General features: G+C 51.7%; 20 non-coding genes across 20 annotated transcripts; all 20 read left to right on the plus strand.

Moving 5' to 3' along the window:
- Positions 1–474: 474 nt before the first annotated feature.
- On the plus strand, positions 475–547 carry Trnak-uuu (transfer RNA lysine (anticodon UUU)). Its single transcript has one exon. It is a non-coding gene; the product is annotated as a tRNA-Lys (tRNA).
- A 145-nt stretch (positions 548–692) lies between these two features.
- Trnas-aga (transfer RNA serine (anticodon AGA)) lies at positions 693–774 on the plus strand. The gene has a single exon. It is a non-coding gene; the product is annotated as a tRNA-Ser (tRNA).
- A 1,034-nt stretch (positions 775–1,808) lies between these two features.
- On the plus strand, positions 1,809–1,881 carry Trnam-cau (transfer RNA methionine (anticodon CAU)). The gene has a single exon. It is a non-coding gene; the product is annotated as a tRNA-Met (tRNA).
- Positions 1,882–2,542: 661 nt separating this feature from the next.
- Trnak-uuu (transfer RNA lysine (anticodon UUU)) lies at positions 2,543–2,615 on the plus strand. Its single transcript has one exon. It is a non-coding gene; the product is annotated as a tRNA-Lys (tRNA).
- Positions 2,616–2,760: 145 nt separating this feature from the next.
- Trnas-aga (transfer RNA serine (anticodon AGA)) lies at positions 2,761–2,842 on the plus strand. The gene has a single exon. It is a non-coding gene; the product is annotated as a tRNA-Ser (tRNA).
- Positions 2,843–3,876: 1,034 nt separating this feature from the next.
- Positions 3,877–3,949, plus strand: Trnam-cau (transfer RNA methionine (anticodon CAU)). The gene has a single exon. It is a non-coding gene; the product is annotated as a tRNA-Met (tRNA).
- A 661-nt stretch (positions 3,950–4,610) lies between these two features.
- Trnak-uuu (transfer RNA lysine (anticodon UUU)) lies at positions 4,611–4,683 on the plus strand. The gene has a single exon. It is a non-coding gene; the product is annotated as a tRNA-Lys (tRNA).
- Positions 4,684–4,828: 145 nt separating this feature from the next.
- Trnas-aga (transfer RNA serine (anticodon AGA)) lies at positions 4,829–4,910 on the plus strand. Its single transcript has one exon. It is a non-coding gene; the product is annotated as a tRNA-Ser (tRNA).
- A 1,034-nt stretch (positions 4,911–5,944) lies between these two features.
- Trnam-cau (transfer RNA methionine (anticodon CAU)) lies at positions 5,945–6,017 on the plus strand. Its single transcript has one exon. It is a non-coding gene; the product is annotated as a tRNA-Met (tRNA).
- Positions 6,018–6,678: 661 nt separating this feature from the next.
- Trnak-uuu (transfer RNA lysine (anticodon UUU)) lies at positions 6,679–6,751 on the plus strand. The gene has a single exon. It is a non-coding gene; the product is annotated as a tRNA-Lys (tRNA).
- Positions 6,752–6,896: 145 nt separating this feature from the next.
- Positions 6,897–6,978, plus strand: Trnas-aga (transfer RNA serine (anticodon AGA)). Its single transcript has one exon. It is a non-coding gene; the product is annotated as a tRNA-Ser (tRNA).
- Positions 6,979–8,012: 1,034 nt separating this feature from the next.
- Trnam-cau (transfer RNA methionine (anticodon CAU)) lies at positions 8,013–8,085 on the plus strand. The gene has a single exon. It is a non-coding gene; the product is annotated as a tRNA-Met (tRNA).
- A 661-nt stretch (positions 8,086–8,746) lies between these two features.
- Trnak-uuu (transfer RNA lysine (anticodon UUU)) lies at positions 8,747–8,819 on the plus strand. Its single transcript has one exon. It is a non-coding gene; the product is annotated as a tRNA-Lys (tRNA).
- Positions 8,820–10,047: 1,228 nt separating this feature from the next.
- On the plus strand, positions 10,048–10,120 carry Trnam-cau (transfer RNA methionine (anticodon CAU)). Its single transcript has one exon. It is a non-coding gene; the product is annotated as a tRNA-Met (tRNA).
- A 661-nt stretch (positions 10,121–10,781) lies between these two features.
- On the plus strand, positions 10,782–10,854 carry Trnak-uuu (transfer RNA lysine (anticodon UUU)). The gene has a single exon. It is a non-coding gene; the product is annotated as a tRNA-Lys (tRNA).
- A 145-nt stretch (positions 10,855–10,999) lies between these two features.
- Positions 11,000–11,081, plus strand: Trnas-aga (transfer RNA serine (anticodon AGA)). Its single transcript has one exon. It is a non-coding gene; the product is annotated as a tRNA-Ser (tRNA).
- A 1,035-nt stretch (positions 11,082–12,116) lies between these two features.
- On the plus strand, positions 12,117–12,189 carry Trnam-cau (transfer RNA methionine (anticodon CAU)). The gene has a single exon. It is a non-coding gene; the product is annotated as a tRNA-Met (tRNA).
- A 661-nt stretch (positions 12,190–12,850) lies between these two features.
- Trnak-uuu (transfer RNA lysine (anticodon UUU)) lies at positions 12,851–12,923 on the plus strand. The gene has a single exon. It is a non-coding gene; the product is annotated as a tRNA-Lys (tRNA).
- Positions 12,924–13,068: 145 nt separating this feature from the next.
- Trnas-aga (transfer RNA serine (anticodon AGA)) lies at positions 13,069–13,150 on the plus strand. The gene has a single exon. It is a non-coding gene; the product is annotated as a tRNA-Ser (tRNA).
- Positions 13,151–14,185: 1,035 nt separating this feature from the next.
- On the plus strand, positions 14,186–14,258 carry Trnam-cau (transfer RNA methionine (anticodon CAU)). The gene has a single exon. It is a non-coding gene; the product is annotated as a tRNA-Met (tRNA).
- The last annotated feature ends 150 nt before the right edge of the window (positions 14,259–14,408 follow it).

Consider the following 14,408-nt stretch of genomic DNA (forward strand, 5'->3'; position numbering starts at 1 on the left):
ATTTTGAACTGTGCGCCATGCCGGTCTGTAGGCGCGGATATGATCGCAAGCAGAGAACAGCACTGAGTCCAGATTCAGCACAAAATACAATAAGAGACGGAGTAAATCTCACCGCTGTAGAGCAAGTCCTGTGTGGTCTAGTGGCTAGGATACCTGGCTTTCACTCAACAGGTCCGGCTTCGATTCCCGGTACCGGAACGGAACTATTTGCGCACACAACGCTCCATGTTTTGGTCTTCGAACTGTCGTTGGTCGCCCTTCTTCCTTGGCTTCAACCGAACGCAATCGGGGAAAGCAGGCACGTGATGCAGTTACTGTCAGCACCGGAATAAAGGGAGAAGAGGCACTGGTCCGCTGTTGGGCTGCTACCAGCGTCAGTGAGTAGTCGGTGCAGTCGCCAGTAGCGCCAGAAGCCTACACACACCTTCCACTTAATCACGTTGCTTGAAACCGCTCCAACCACAACAAGCGAAAGCCCGGATAGCTCAGTCGGTAGAGCATTATGCTTTTAACCTAAGGGTCCAGGGTTCGAGTCCCTGTCCGGGCGAAGATTTTAACGCTTCCATAATGGCTCGTCTCGTAGCGATAGTAGCCCTGTCGTAATCAGTGCACGGTTTTACGTTTCCTGTCGGCATTCTGCGCAGACGCAACCGGTTGGGTTTTTCACGATTCGAGGGGCACCTGTTGGACAAGCAGTCGTGGCCGAGTGGTTAAGGCGTCTGACTAGAAATCAGATTCCCTCTGAGAGCGTAGGTTCGAGTCCTACCGACTGCGTCGGATTTTTCTTTTCTTGTTTCGGAAGAAGAAGCAGAAAATATCGCGTTTTGGTACCTCGCCACACCTCACCTCTCACAGCCGTTTATAGTGCCTGTCCTTTAGATAAGGGCGATTTCCAAGCGTCAGCTTTCGCGTCAGCCGAGCAAAGTCGGGACAAGTCGGGACATACTACAGGATGGTGCAACGACGAAAAAAAAAAAAAACCTTAATTTAACAGCAGGAGCCCACATAATGATACGGAAAAATTAGCGCCACTTGCGGTGGCCGGGAATCGTACCCGGATCAACTGCTTGGAAGGCAACTATGCTCAACAGTACAACACCACCGCACTGCCGCTGCTCGCAACGCCGCGCTGTGTCGGCTTCCCGCCCGCCCACAGCGGCCCACGGCTATAGGAGCTGCAGGCGCATTACGAGGTAGGAGGGTGCATCCACACGCATTCGGGCAGCGCCTCCAAGCACGCTACGTCTTTGGGCAAGACTCGTCGCCGCTGACGCAAGGTTACTCACACGATAGTGATGAACGGTCGTTTTAAGGCAGTGTAGTGGGGGACTTCGCGAGTTTAGCCCCTTTTTCGACGTCGCTGGGTGGCAATCCCAGTTTCCCTGCCGACAGCTGCTTGGAAAGCACGGGTAGCTTGTCGAGCATCTGTAGTTGAGTGGTTTGTGACTCAGTAGTGCAGTAGGCAGCGCCTAAGTCTCATAATCTTAAGGTATGCCGGCACGATTCCCGGTCGATGCATTATTTTGCTCTTGTGGCAACAATGCTGCCGCGCGGATTGCTCGCTTGAGATGGGTCAGCCTCAGGACCTTATAGCTGTATAGCTGCGGCTGCAGTTTAATCTAGAGAGTCGGGACAGCACGTGTAGCAAGACAACAGATTCTTCAGAAAGCGCAAACTGTCTATCTCTAATATGTGAGACTTACCGAGTTTCGTACGTGTAGCAAGACAATAGATCCTTCAGAAAGCGCAAACTGTCTTTCTCTAAAATGTGAGACTTAGCGAGTTTCCTTCGAGGACGTCTCCGGCGTGCCTCGGTAGCGCAGTAGGCAGCGCGTAAGTCTCATAATCTTAAGGTCGTGAGTTCGATCCTCACCTGGGGCATTTAATTTTCTGTACATCATGACTGCGTTGCTGTTGCTAGGGAACGAACTTAACTGTTGTCCGTTATCCGCACGGAGTCCACGCCTCAGCGTCAAAATGTTTACTTCCAATTATGACGACGTAACAACTTTGATATTTCTCCTCCGTGTTACAAACAAAATGCGATGCACACAGCAATGGACAGTCAATTTTGAACTGTGCGCCATGCCGGTCTGTAGGCGCGGATATGATCGCAAGCAGAGAACAGCACTGAGTCCAGATTCAGCACAAAATACAATAAGAGACGGAGTAAATCTCACCGCTGTAGAGCAAGTCCTGTGTGGTCTAGTGGCTAGGATACCTGGCTTTCACTCAACAGGTCCGGCTTCGATTCCCGGTACCGGAACGGAACTATTTGCGCACACAACGCTCCATGTTTTGGTCTTCGAACTGTCGTTGGTCGCCCTTCTTCCTTGGCTTCAACCGAACGCAATCGGGGAAAGCAGGCACGTGATGCAGTTACTGTCAGCACCGGAATAAAGGGAGAAGAGGCACTGGTCCGCTGTTGGGCTGCTACCAGCGTCAGTGAGTAGTCGGTGCAGTCGCCAGTAGCGCCAGAAGCCTACACACACCTTCCACTTAATCACGTTGCTTGAAACCGCTCCAACCACAACAAGCGAAAGCCCGGATAGCTCAGTCGGTAGAGCATTATGCTTTTAACCTAAGGGTCCAGGGTTCGAGTCCCTGTCCGGGCGAAGATTTTAACGCTTCCATAATGGCTCGTCTCGTAGCGATAGTAGCCCTGTCGTAATCAGTGCACGGTTTTACGTTTCCTGTCGGCATTCTGCGCAGACGCAACCGGTTGGGTTTTTCACGATTCGAGGGGCACCTGTTGGACAAGCAGTCGTGGCCGAGTGGTTAAGGCGTCTGACTAGAAATCAGATTCCCTCTGAGAGCGTAGGTTCGAGTCCTACCGACTGCGTCGGATTTTTCTTTTCTTGTTTCGGAAGAAGAAGCAGAAAATATCGCGTTTTGGTACCTCGCCACACCTCACCTCTCACAGCCGTTTATAGTGCCTGTCCTTTAGATAAGGGCGATTTCCAAGCGTCAGCTTTCGCGTCAGCCGAGCAAAGTCGGGACAAGTCGGGACATACTACAGGATGGTGCAACGACGAAAAAAAAAAAAAACCTTAATTTAACAGCAGGAGCCCACATAATGATACGGAAAAATTAGCGCCACTTGCGGTGGCCGGGAATCGTACCCGGATCAACTGCTTGGAAGGCAACTATGCTCAACAGTACAACACCACCGCACTGCCGCTGCTCGCAACGCCGCGCTGTGTCGGCTTCCCGCCCGCCCACAGCGGCCCACGGCTATAGGAGCTGCAGGCGCATTACGAGGTAGGAGGGTGCATCCACACGCATTCGGGCAGCGCCTCCAAGCACGCTACGTCTTTGGGCAAGACTCGTCGCCGCTGACGCAAGGTTACTCACACGATAGTGATGAACGGTCGTTTTAAGGCAGTGTAGTGGGGGACTTCGCGAGTTTAGCCCCTTTTTCGACGTCGCTGGGTGGCAATCCCAGTTTCCCTGCCGACAGCTGCTTGGAAAGCACGGGTAGCTTGTCGAGCATCTGTAGTTGAGTGGTTTGTGACTCAGTAGTGCAGTAGGCAGCGCCTAAGTCTCATAATCTTAAGGTATGCCGGCACGATTCCCGGTCGATGCATTATTTTGCTCTTGTGGCAACAATGCTGCCGCGCGGATTGCTCGCTTGAGATGGGTCAGCCTCAGGACCTTATAGCTGTATAGCTGCGGCTGCAGTTTAATCTAGAGAGTCGGGACAGCACGTGTAGCAAGACAACAGATTCTTCAGAAAGCGCAAACTGTCTATCTCTAATATGTGAGACTTACCGAGTTTCGTACGTGTAGCAAGACAATAGATCCTTCAGAAAGCGCAAACTGTCTTTCTCTAAAATGTGAGACTTAGCGAGTTTCCTTCGAGGACGTCTCCGGCGTGCCTCGGTAGCGCAGTAGGCAGCGCGTAAGTCTCATACTCTTAAGGTCGTGAGTTCGATCCTCACCTGGGGCATTTAATTTTCTGTACATCATGACTGCGTTGCTGTTGCTAGGGAACGAACTTAACTGTTGTCCGTTATCCACACGGAGTCCACGCCTCAGCGTCAAAATGTTTACTTCCAATTATGACGACGTAACAACTTTGATATTTCTCCTCCGTGTTACAAACAAAATGCGATGCACACAGCAATGGACAGTCAATTTTGAACTGTGCGCCATGCCGGTCTGTAGGCGCGGATATGATCGCAAGCAGAGAACAGCACTGAGTCCAGATTCAGCACAAAATACAATAAGAGACGGAGTAAATCTCACCGCTGTAGAGCAAGTCCTGTGTGGTCTAGTGGCTAGGATACCTGGCTTTCACTCAACAGGTCCGGCTTCGATTCCCGGTACCGGAACGGAACTATTTGCGCACACAACGCTCCATGTTTTGGTCTTCGAACTGTCGTTGGTCGCCCTTCTTCCTTGGCTTCAACCGAACGCAATCGGGGAAAGCAGGCACGTGATGCAGTTACTGTCAGCACCGGAATAAAGGGAGAAGAGGCACTGGTCCGCTGTTGGGCTGCTACCAGCGTCAGTGAGTAGTCGGTGCAGTCGCCAGTAGCGCCAGAAGCCTACACACACCTTCCACTTAATCACGTTGCTTGAAACCGCTCCAACCACAACAAGCGAAAGCCCGGATAGCTCAGTCGGTAGAGCATTATGCTTTTAACCTAAGGGTCCAGCGTTCGAGTCCCTGTCCGGGCGAAGATTTTAACGCTTCCATAATGGCTCGTCTCGTAGCGATAGTAGCCCTGTCGTAATCAGTGCACGGTTTTACGTTTCCTGTCGGCATTCTGCGCAGACGCAACCGGTTGGGTTTTTCACGATTCGAGGGGCACCTGTTGGACAAGCAGTCGTGGCCGAGTGGTTAAGGCGTCTGACTAGAAATCAGATTCCCTCTGAGAGCGTAGGTTCGAGTCCTACCGACTGCGTCGGATTTTTCTTTTCTTGTTTCGGAAGAAGAAGCAGAAAATATCGCGTTTTGGTACCTCGCCACACCTCACCTCTCACAGCCGTTTATAGTGCCTGTCCTTTAGATAAGGGCGATTTCCAAGCGTCAGCTTTCGCGTCAGCCGAGCAAAGTCGGGACAAGTCGGGACATACTACAGGATGGTGCAACGACGAAAAAAAAAAAAAACCTTAATTTAACAGCAGGAGCCCACATAATGATACGGAAAAATTAGCGCCACTTGCGGTGGCCGGGAATCGTACCCGGATCAACTGCTTGGAAGGCAACTATGCTCAACAGTACAACACCACCGCACTGCCGCTGCTCGCAACGCCGCGCTGTGTCGGCTTCCCGCCCGCCCACAGCGGCCCACGGCTATAGGAGCTGCAGGCGCATTACGAGGTAGGAGGGTGCATCCACACGCATTCGGGCAGCGCCTCCAAGCACGCTACGTCTTTGGGCAAGAGTCGTCGCCGCTGACGCAAGGTTACTCACACGATAGTGATGAACGGTCGTTTTAAGGCAGTGTAGTGGGGGACTTCGCGAGTTTAGCCCCTTTTTCGACGTCGCTGGGTGGCAATCCCAGTTTCCCTGCCGACAGCTGCTTGGAAAGCACGGGTAGCTTGTCGAGCATCTGTAGTTGAGTGGTTTGTGACTCAGTAGTGCAGTAGGCAGCGCCTAAGTCTCATAATCTTAAGGTATGCCGGCACGATTCCCGGTCGATGCATTATTTTGCTCTTGTGGCAACAATGCTGCCGCGCGGATTGCTCGCTTGAGATGGGTCAGCCTCAGGACCTTATAGCTGTATAGCTGCGGCTGCAGTTTAATCTAGAGAGTCGGGACAGCACGTGTAGCAAGACAACAGATTCTTCAGAAAGCGCAAACTGTCTATCTCTAATATGTGAGACTTACCGAGTTTCGTACGTGTAGCAAGACAATAGATCCTTCAGAAAGCGCAAACTGTCTTTCTCTAAAATGTGAGACTTAGCGAGTTTCCTTCGAGGACGTCTCCGGCGTGCCTCGGTAGCGCAGTAGGCAGCGCGTAAGTCTCATAATCTTAAGGTCGTGAGTTCGATCCTCACCTGGGGCATTTAATTTTCTGTACATCATGACTGCGTTGCTGTTGCTAGGGAACGAACTTAACTGTTGTCCGTTATCCACACGGAGTCCACGCCTCAGCGTCAAAATGTTTACTTCCAATTATGACGACGTAACAACTTTGATATTTCTCCTCCGTGTTACAAACAAAATGCGATGCACACAGCAATGGACAGTCAATTTTGAACTGTGCGCCATGCCGGTCTGTAGGCGCGGATATGATCGCAAGCAGAGAACAGCACTGAGTCCAGATTCAGCACAAAATACAATAAGAGACGGAGTAAATCTCACCGCTGTAGAGCAAGTCCTGTGTGGTCTAGTGGCTAGGATACCTGGCTTTCACTCAACAGGTCCGGCTTCGATTCCCGGTACCGGAACGGAACTATTTGCGCACACAACGCTCCATGTTTTGGTCTTCGAACTGTCGTTGGTCGCCCTTCTTCCTTGGCTTCAACCGAACGCAATCGGGGAAAGCAGGCACGTGATGCAGTTACTGTCAGCACCGGAATAAAGGGAGAAGAGGCACTGGTCCGCTGTTGGGCTGCTACCAGCGTCAGTGAGTAGTCGGTGCAGTCGCCAGTAGCGCCAGAAGCCTACACACACCTTCCACTTAATCACGTTGCTTGAAACCGCTCCAACCACAACAAGCGAAAGCCCGGATAGCTCAGTCGGTAGAGCATTATGCTTTTAACCTAAGGGTCCAGGGTTCGAGTCCCTGTCCGGGCGAAGATTTTAACGCTTCCATAATGGCTCGTCTCGTAGCGATAGTAGCCCTGTCGTAATCAGTGCACGGTTTTACGTTTCCTGTCGGCATTCTGCGCAGACGCAACCGGTTGGGTTTTTCACGATTCGAGGGGCACCTGTTGGACAAGCAGTCGTGGCCGAGTGGTTAAGGCGTCTGACTAGAAATCAGATTCCCTCTGGGAGCGTAGGTTCGAGTCCTACCGACTGCGTCGGATTTTTCTTTTCTTGTTTCGGAAGAAGAAGCAGAAAATATCGCGTTTTGGTACCTCGCCACACCTCACCTCTCACAGCCGTTTATAGTGCCTGTCCTTTAGATAAGGGCGATTTCCAAGCGTCAGCTTTCGCGTCAGCCGAGCAAAGTCGGGACAAGTCGGGACATACTACAGGATGGTGCAACGACGAAAAAAAAAAAAAACCTTAATTTAACAGCAGGAGCCCACATAATGATACGGAAAAATTAGCGCCACTTGCGGTGGCCGGGAATCGTACCCGGATCAACTGCTTGGAAGGCAACTATGCTCAACAGTACAACACCACCGCACTGCCGCTGCTCGCAACGCCGCGCTGTGTCGGCTTCCCGCCCGCCCACAGCGGCCCACGGCTATAGGAGCTGCAGGCGCATTACGAGGTAGGAGGGTGCATCCACACGCATTCGGGCAGCGCCTCCAAGCACGCTACGTCTTTGGGCAAGACTCGTCGCCGCTGACGCAAGGTTACTCACACGATAGTGATGAACGGTCGTTTTAAGGCAGTGTAGTGGGGGACTTCGCGAGTTTAGCCCCTTTTTCGACGTCGCTGGGTGGCAATCCCAGTTTCCCTGCCGACAGCTGCTTGGAAAGCACGGGTAGCTTGTCGAGCATCTGTAGTTGAGTGGTTTGTGACTCAGTAGTGCAGTAGGCAGCGCCTAAGTCTCATAATCTTAAGGTATGCCGGCACGATTCCCGGTCGATGCATTATTTTGCTCTTGTGGCAACAATGCTGCCGCGCGGATTGCTCGCTTGAGATGGGTCAGCCTCAGGACCTTATAGCTGTATAGCTGCGGCTGCAGTTTAATCTAGAGAGTCGGGACAGCACGTGTAGCAAGACAACAGATTCTTCAGAAAGCGCAAACTGTCTATCTCTAATATGTGAGACTTACCGAGTTTCGTACGTGTAGCAAGACAATAGATCCTTTAGAAAGCGCAAACTGTCTTTCTCTAAAATGTGAGACTTAGCGAGTTTCCTTCGAGGACGTCTCCGGCGTGCCTCGGTAGCGCAGTAGGCAGCGCGTAAGTCTCATAATCTTAAGGTCGTGAGTTCGATCCTCACCTGGGGCATTTAATTTTCTGTACATCATGACTGCGTTGCTGTTGCTAGGGAACGAACTTAACTGTTGTCCGTTATCCACACGGAGTCCACGCCTCAGCGTCAAAATGTTTACTTCCAATTATGACGACGTAACAACTTTGATATTTATCCTCCGTGTTACAAACAAAATGCGATGCACACAGCAATGGACAGTCAATTTTGAACTGTGCGCCATGCCGGTCTGTAGGCGCGGATATGATCGCAAGCAGAGAACAGCACTGAGTCCAGATTCAGCACAAAATACAATAAGAGACGGAGTAAATCTCACCGCTGTAGAGCAAGTCCTGTGTGGTCTAGTGGCTAGGATACCTGGCTTTCACTCAACAGGTCCGGCTTCGATTCCCGGTACCGGAACGGAACTATTTGCGCACACAACGCTCCATGTTTTGGTCTTCGAACTGTCGTTGGTCGCCCTTCTTCCTTGGCTTCAACCGAACGCAATCGGGGAAAGCAGGCACGTGATGCAGTTACTGTCAGCACCGGAATAAAGGGAGAAGAGGCACTGGTCCGCTGTTGGGCTGCTACCAGCGTCAGTGAGTAGTCGGTGCAGTCGCCAGTAGCGCCAGAAGCCTACACACACCTTCCACTTAATCACGTTGCTTGAAACCGCTCCAACCACAACAAGCGAAAGCCCGGATAGCTCAGTCGGTAGAGCATTATGCTTTTAACCTAAGGGTCCAGGGTTCGAGTCCCTGTCCGGGCGAAGATTTTAACGCTTCCATAATGGCTCGTCTCGTAGCGATAGTAGCCCTGTCGTAATCAGTGCACGGTTTTACGTTTCCTGTCGGCATTCTGCGCAGACGCAACCGGTTGGGTTTTTCACGATTCGAGGGGCACCTGTTGGACAAGCAGTCGTGGCCGAGTGGTTAAGGCGTCTGACTAGAAATCAGATTCCCTCTGGGAGCGTAGGTTTCTTGTTTTGGAAGAAGAAGCAGAAAATATCGCGTTTTGGTACCTCGCCACACCTCACCTCTCACAGCCGTTTATAGTGCCTGTCCTTTAGATAAGGGCGTTTTCCAAGCGTCAGCTTTCGCGTCAGCCGAGCAAAGTCGGGACAAGTCGCGACATACTACAGGATGGTGCAACGACGAAAAAAAAAAAAACCTTAATTTAACAGCAGGAGCCCACATAATGATACGGAAAAATTAGCGCCACTTGCGGTGGCCGGGAATCGTACCCGGATCAACTGCTTGGAAGGCAACTATGCTCAACAGTACAACACCACCGCACTGCCGCTGCTCGCAACGCCGCGCTGTGTCGGCTTCCCGCCCGCCCACAGCGGCCCACGGCTATAGGAGCTGCAGGCGCATTACGAGGTAGGAGGGTGCATCCACACGCATTCGGGCAGCGCCTCCAAGCACGCTACGTCTTTGGGCAAGACTCGTCGCCGCTGACGCAAGGTTACTCACACGATAGTGATGAACGGTCGTTTTAAGGCAGTGTAGTGGGGGACTTCGCGAGTTTAGCCCCTTTTTCGACGTCGCTGGGTGGCAATCCCAGTTTCCCTGCCGACAGCTGCTTGGAAAGCACGGGTAGCTTGTCGAGCATCTGTAGTTGAGTGGTTTGTGACTCAGTAGTGCAGTAGGCAGCGCCTAAGTCTCATAATCTTAAGGTATGCCGGCACGATTCCCGGTCGATGCATTATTTTGCTCTTGTGGCAACAATGCTGCCGCGCGGATTGCTCGCTTGAGATGGGTCAGCCTCAGGACCTTATAGCTGTATAGCTGCGGCTGCAGTTTAATCTAGAGAGTCGGGACAGCACGTGTAGCAAGACAACAGATTCTTCAGAAAGCGCAAACTGTCTATCTCTAATATGTGAGACTTACCGAGTATCGTACGTGTAGCAAGACAATAGATCCTTCAGAAAGCGCAAACTGTCTTTCTCTAAAATGTGAGACTTAGCGAGTTTCCTTCGAGGACGTCTCCGGCGTGCCTCGGTAGCGCAGTAGGCAGCGCGTAAGTCTCATAATCTTAAGGTCGTGAGTTCGATCCTCACCTGGGGCATTTAATTTTCTGTACATCATGACTGCGTTGCTGTTGCTAGGGAACGAACTTAACTGTTGTCCGTTATCCACACGGAGTCCACGCCTCAGCGTCAAAATGCTTACTTCCAATTATGACGACGTAACAACTTTGATATTTCTCCTCCGTGTTACAAACAAAATGCGATGCACACAGCAATGGACAGTCAATTTTGAACTGTGCGCCATGCCGGTCTGTAGGCGCGGATATGATCGCAAGCAGAGAACAGCACTGAGTCCAGATTCAGCACAAAATACAATAAGAGACGGAGTAAATCTCACCGCTGTAGAGCAAGTCCTGTGTGGTCTAGTGGCTAGGATACCTGGCTTTCACTCAACAGGTCCGGCTTCGATTCCCGGTACCGGAACGGAACTATTTGCGCACACAACGCTCCATGTTTTGGTCTTCGAACTGTCGTTGGTCGCCCTTCTTCCTTGGCTTCAACCGAACGCAATCGGGGAAAGCAGGCACGTGATGCAGTTACTGTCAGCACCGGAATAAAGGGAGAAGAGGCACTGGTCCGCTGTTGGGCTGCTACCAGCGTCAGTGAGTAGTCGGTGCAGTCGCCAGTAGCGCCAGAAGCCTACACACACCTTCCACTTAATCACGTTGCTTGAAACCGCTCCAACCACAACAAGCGAAAGCCCGGATAGCTCAGTCGGTAGAGCATTAGGCTTTTAACCTAAGGGTCCAGGGTTCGAGTCCCTGTCCGGGCGAAGATTTTAACGCTTCCATAATGGCTCGTCTCGTAGCGATAGTAGCCCTGTCGTAATCAGTGCACGGTTTTACGTTTCCTGTCGGCATTCTGCGCAGACGCAACCGGTTGGGTTTTTCACGATTCGAGGGGCACCTGTTGGACAAGCAGTCGTGGCCGAGTGGTTAAGGCGTCTGACTAGAAATCAGATTCCCTCTGGGAGCGTAGGTTCGAGTTCTACCGACTGCGTCGGATTTTTCTTTTCTTGTTTTGGAAGAAGAAGCAGAAAATATCGCGTTTTGGTACCTCGCCACACCTCACCTCTCACAGCCGTTTATAGTGCCTGTCCTTTAGATAAGGGCGATTTCCAAGCGTCAGCTTTCGCGTCAGCCGAGCAAAGTCGGGACAAGTCGGGACATACTACAGGATGGTGCAACGACGAAAAAAAAAAAAAACCCTTAATTTAACAGCAGGAGCCCACATAATGATACGGAAAAATTAGCGCCACTTGCGGTGGCCGGGAATCGTACCCGGATCAACTGCTTGGAAGGCAACTATGCTCAACAGTACAACACCACCGCACTGCCGCTGCTCGCAACGCCGCGCTGTGTCGGCTTCCCGCCCGCCCACAGCGGCCCACGGCTATAGGAGCTGCAGGCGCATTACGAGGTAGGAGGGTGCATCCACACGCATTCGGGCAGCGCCTCCAAGCACGCTACGTCTTTGGGCAAGACTCGTCGCCGCTGACGCAAGGTTACTCACACGATAGTGATGAACGGTCGTTTTAAGGCAGTGTAGTGGGGGATTTCGCGAGTTTAGCCCCTTTTTCGACGTCGCTGGGTGGCAATCCCAGTTTCCCTGCCGACAGCTGCTTGGAAAGCACGGGTAGCTTGTCGAGCATCTGTAGTTGAGTGGTTTGTGACTCAGTAGTGCAGTAGGCAGCGCCTAAGTCTCATAATCTTAAGGTATGCCGGCACGATTCCCGGTCGATGCATTATTTTGCTCTTGTGGCAACAATGCTGCCGCGCGGATTGCTCGCTTGAGATGGGTCAGCCTCAGGACCTTATAGCTGTATAGCTGCGGCTGCAGTTTAATCTAGAGAGTCGGGACAGCACGTGTAGCAAGACAACAGATTCTTCAGAAAGCGCAAACTGTCTATCTCTAATATGTGAGACTTACCGAGTATCGTACGTGTAGCAAGACAATAGATCCTTCAGAAAGCGCAAACTGTCTTTCTCTAAAATGTGAGACTTAGCGAGTTTCCTTCGAGGACGTCTCCGGCGTGCCTCGGTAGCGCAGTAGGCAGCGCGTAAGTCTCATAATCTTAAGGTCGTGAGTTCGATCCTCACCTGGGGCATTTAATTTTCTGTACATCATGACTGCGTTGCTGTTGCTAGGGAACGAACTTAACTGTTGTCCGTTATCCACACGGAGTCCACGCCTCAGCGTCAAAATGTTTACTTCCAATTATGACGACGTAACAACTTTGATATTTCTCCTCCGTGTTACAAACAAAATGCGATGCACACAGCAATGGACAGTCAATTTTGAACTGTGCGCCATGCCGGTCTGTAGGCGCGGATATGATCGCAAGCAGAGAACAGCACTGAGTCCAGATTCAGCACAAAATACAATAAGAGACGGAGTAAATCTCACCGCTGTAGAGCAAGTCCTGTGTGGTCTAGTGGCTAGGATACCTGGCTTTCACTCAACAGGTCCGGCTTCGATTCCCGGTACCGGAACGGAACTATTTGCGCACACAACGCTCCATGTTTTGGTCTTCGAACTGTCGTTGGTCGCCTTTCTTCCTTGGCTTCAACCGAACGCAATCGGGGAAAGCAGGCACGTGATGCAGTTACTGTCAGCACCGGAATAAAGGGAGAAGAGGCACTGGTCCGCTGTTGGGCTGCTACCAGCGTCAGTGAGTAGTCGGTGCAGTCGCCAGTAGCGCCAGAAGCCTACACACACCTTCCACTTAATCACGTTGCTTGAAACCGCTCCAACCACAACAAGCGAAAGCCCGGATAGCTCAGTCGGTAGAGCATTAGGCTTTTAACCTAAGGGTCCAGGGTTCGAGTCCCTGTCCGGGCGAAGATTTTAACGCTTCCATAATGGCTCGTCTCGTAGCGATAGTAGCCCTGTCGTAATCAGTGCACGGTTTTACGTTTCCTGTCGGCATTCTGCGCAGACGCAACCGGTTGGGTTTTACACGATTCGAGGGGCACCTGTTGGACAAGCAGTCGTGGCCGAGTGGTTAAGGCGTCTGACTAGAAATCAGATTCCCTCTGGGAGCGTAGGTTCGAGTCCTACCGACTGCGTCGGATTTTTCTTTTCTTGTTTTGGAAGAAGGAGCAGAAAATATCGCGTTTTGGTACCTCGCCACACCTCACCTCTCACAGCCGTTTATAGTGCCTGTCCTTTAGATAAGGGCGATTTCCAAGCGTCAGCTTTCGCGTCAGCCGAGCAAAGTCGGGACAAGTCGGGACATACTACAGGATGGTGCAACGACGAAAAAAAAAAAAAACCCTTAATTTAACAGCAGGAGCCCACATAATGATACGGAAAAATTAGCGCCACTTGCGGTGGCCGGGAATCGTACCCGGATCAACTGCTTGGAAGGCAACTATGCTCAACAGTACAACACCACCGCACTGCCGCTGCTCGCAACGCCGCGCTGTGTCGGCTTCCCGCCCGCCCACAGCGGCCCACGGCTATAGGAGCTGCAGGCGCATTACGAGGTAGGAGGGTGCATCCACACGCATTCGGGCAGCGCCTCCAAGCACGCTACGTCTTTGGGCAAGACTCGTCGCCGCTGACGCAAGGTTACTCACACGATAGTGATGAACGGTCGTTTTAAGGCAGTGTAGTGGGGGATTTCGCGAGTTTAGCCCCTTTTTCGACGTCGCTGGGTGGCAATCCCAGTTTCCCTGCCGACAGCTGCTTGGAAAGCACGGGTAGCTTGTCGAGCATCTGTAGTTGAGTGGTTTGTGACTCAGTAGTGCAGTAGGCAGCGCCTAAGTCTCATAATCTTAAGGTATGCCGGCACGATTCCCGGTCGATGCATTATTTTGCTCTTGTGGCAACAATGCTGCCGCGCGGATTGCTCGCTTGAGATGGGTCAGCCTCAGGACCTTATAGCTGTATAGCTGCGGCTGCAGTTTAATCTAGAGAGTCGGGACAGCACGTGTAGCAAGACAACAGATTCTTCAGAAAGCGCAAACTGTCTATCTCTAATATGTGAGACTTACCGAGTATCGTACGTGTAGCAAGACAATAGATCCTTCAGAAAGCGCAAACTGTCTTTCTCTAAAATGTGAGACTTAGCGAGTTTCCTTCGAGGACGTCTCCGGCGTGCCTCGGTAGCGCAGTAGGCAGCGCGTAAGTCTCATAATCTTAAGGTCGTGAGTTCGATCCTCACCTGGGGCATTTAATTTTCTGTACATCATGACTGCGTTGCTGTTGCTAGGGAACGAACTTAACTGTTGTCCGTTATCCACACGGAGTCCACGCCTCAGCGTCAAAATGTTTACTTCCAATTATGACGACGTAACAACTTTGATATTTCTCCTCCGTGTT

The sequence above is a fragment of the Schistocerca gregaria genome, unplaced genomic scaffold (genome assembly GCF_023897955.1).
Source record: "Schistocerca gregaria isolate iqSchGreg1 unplaced genomic scaffold, iqSchGreg1.2 ptg000359l, whole genome shotgun sequence".
In the NCBI taxonomy this organism is placed as follows: domain Eukaryota; kingdom Metazoa; phylum Arthropoda; class Insecta; order Orthoptera; family Acrididae; genus Schistocerca; species Schistocerca gregaria.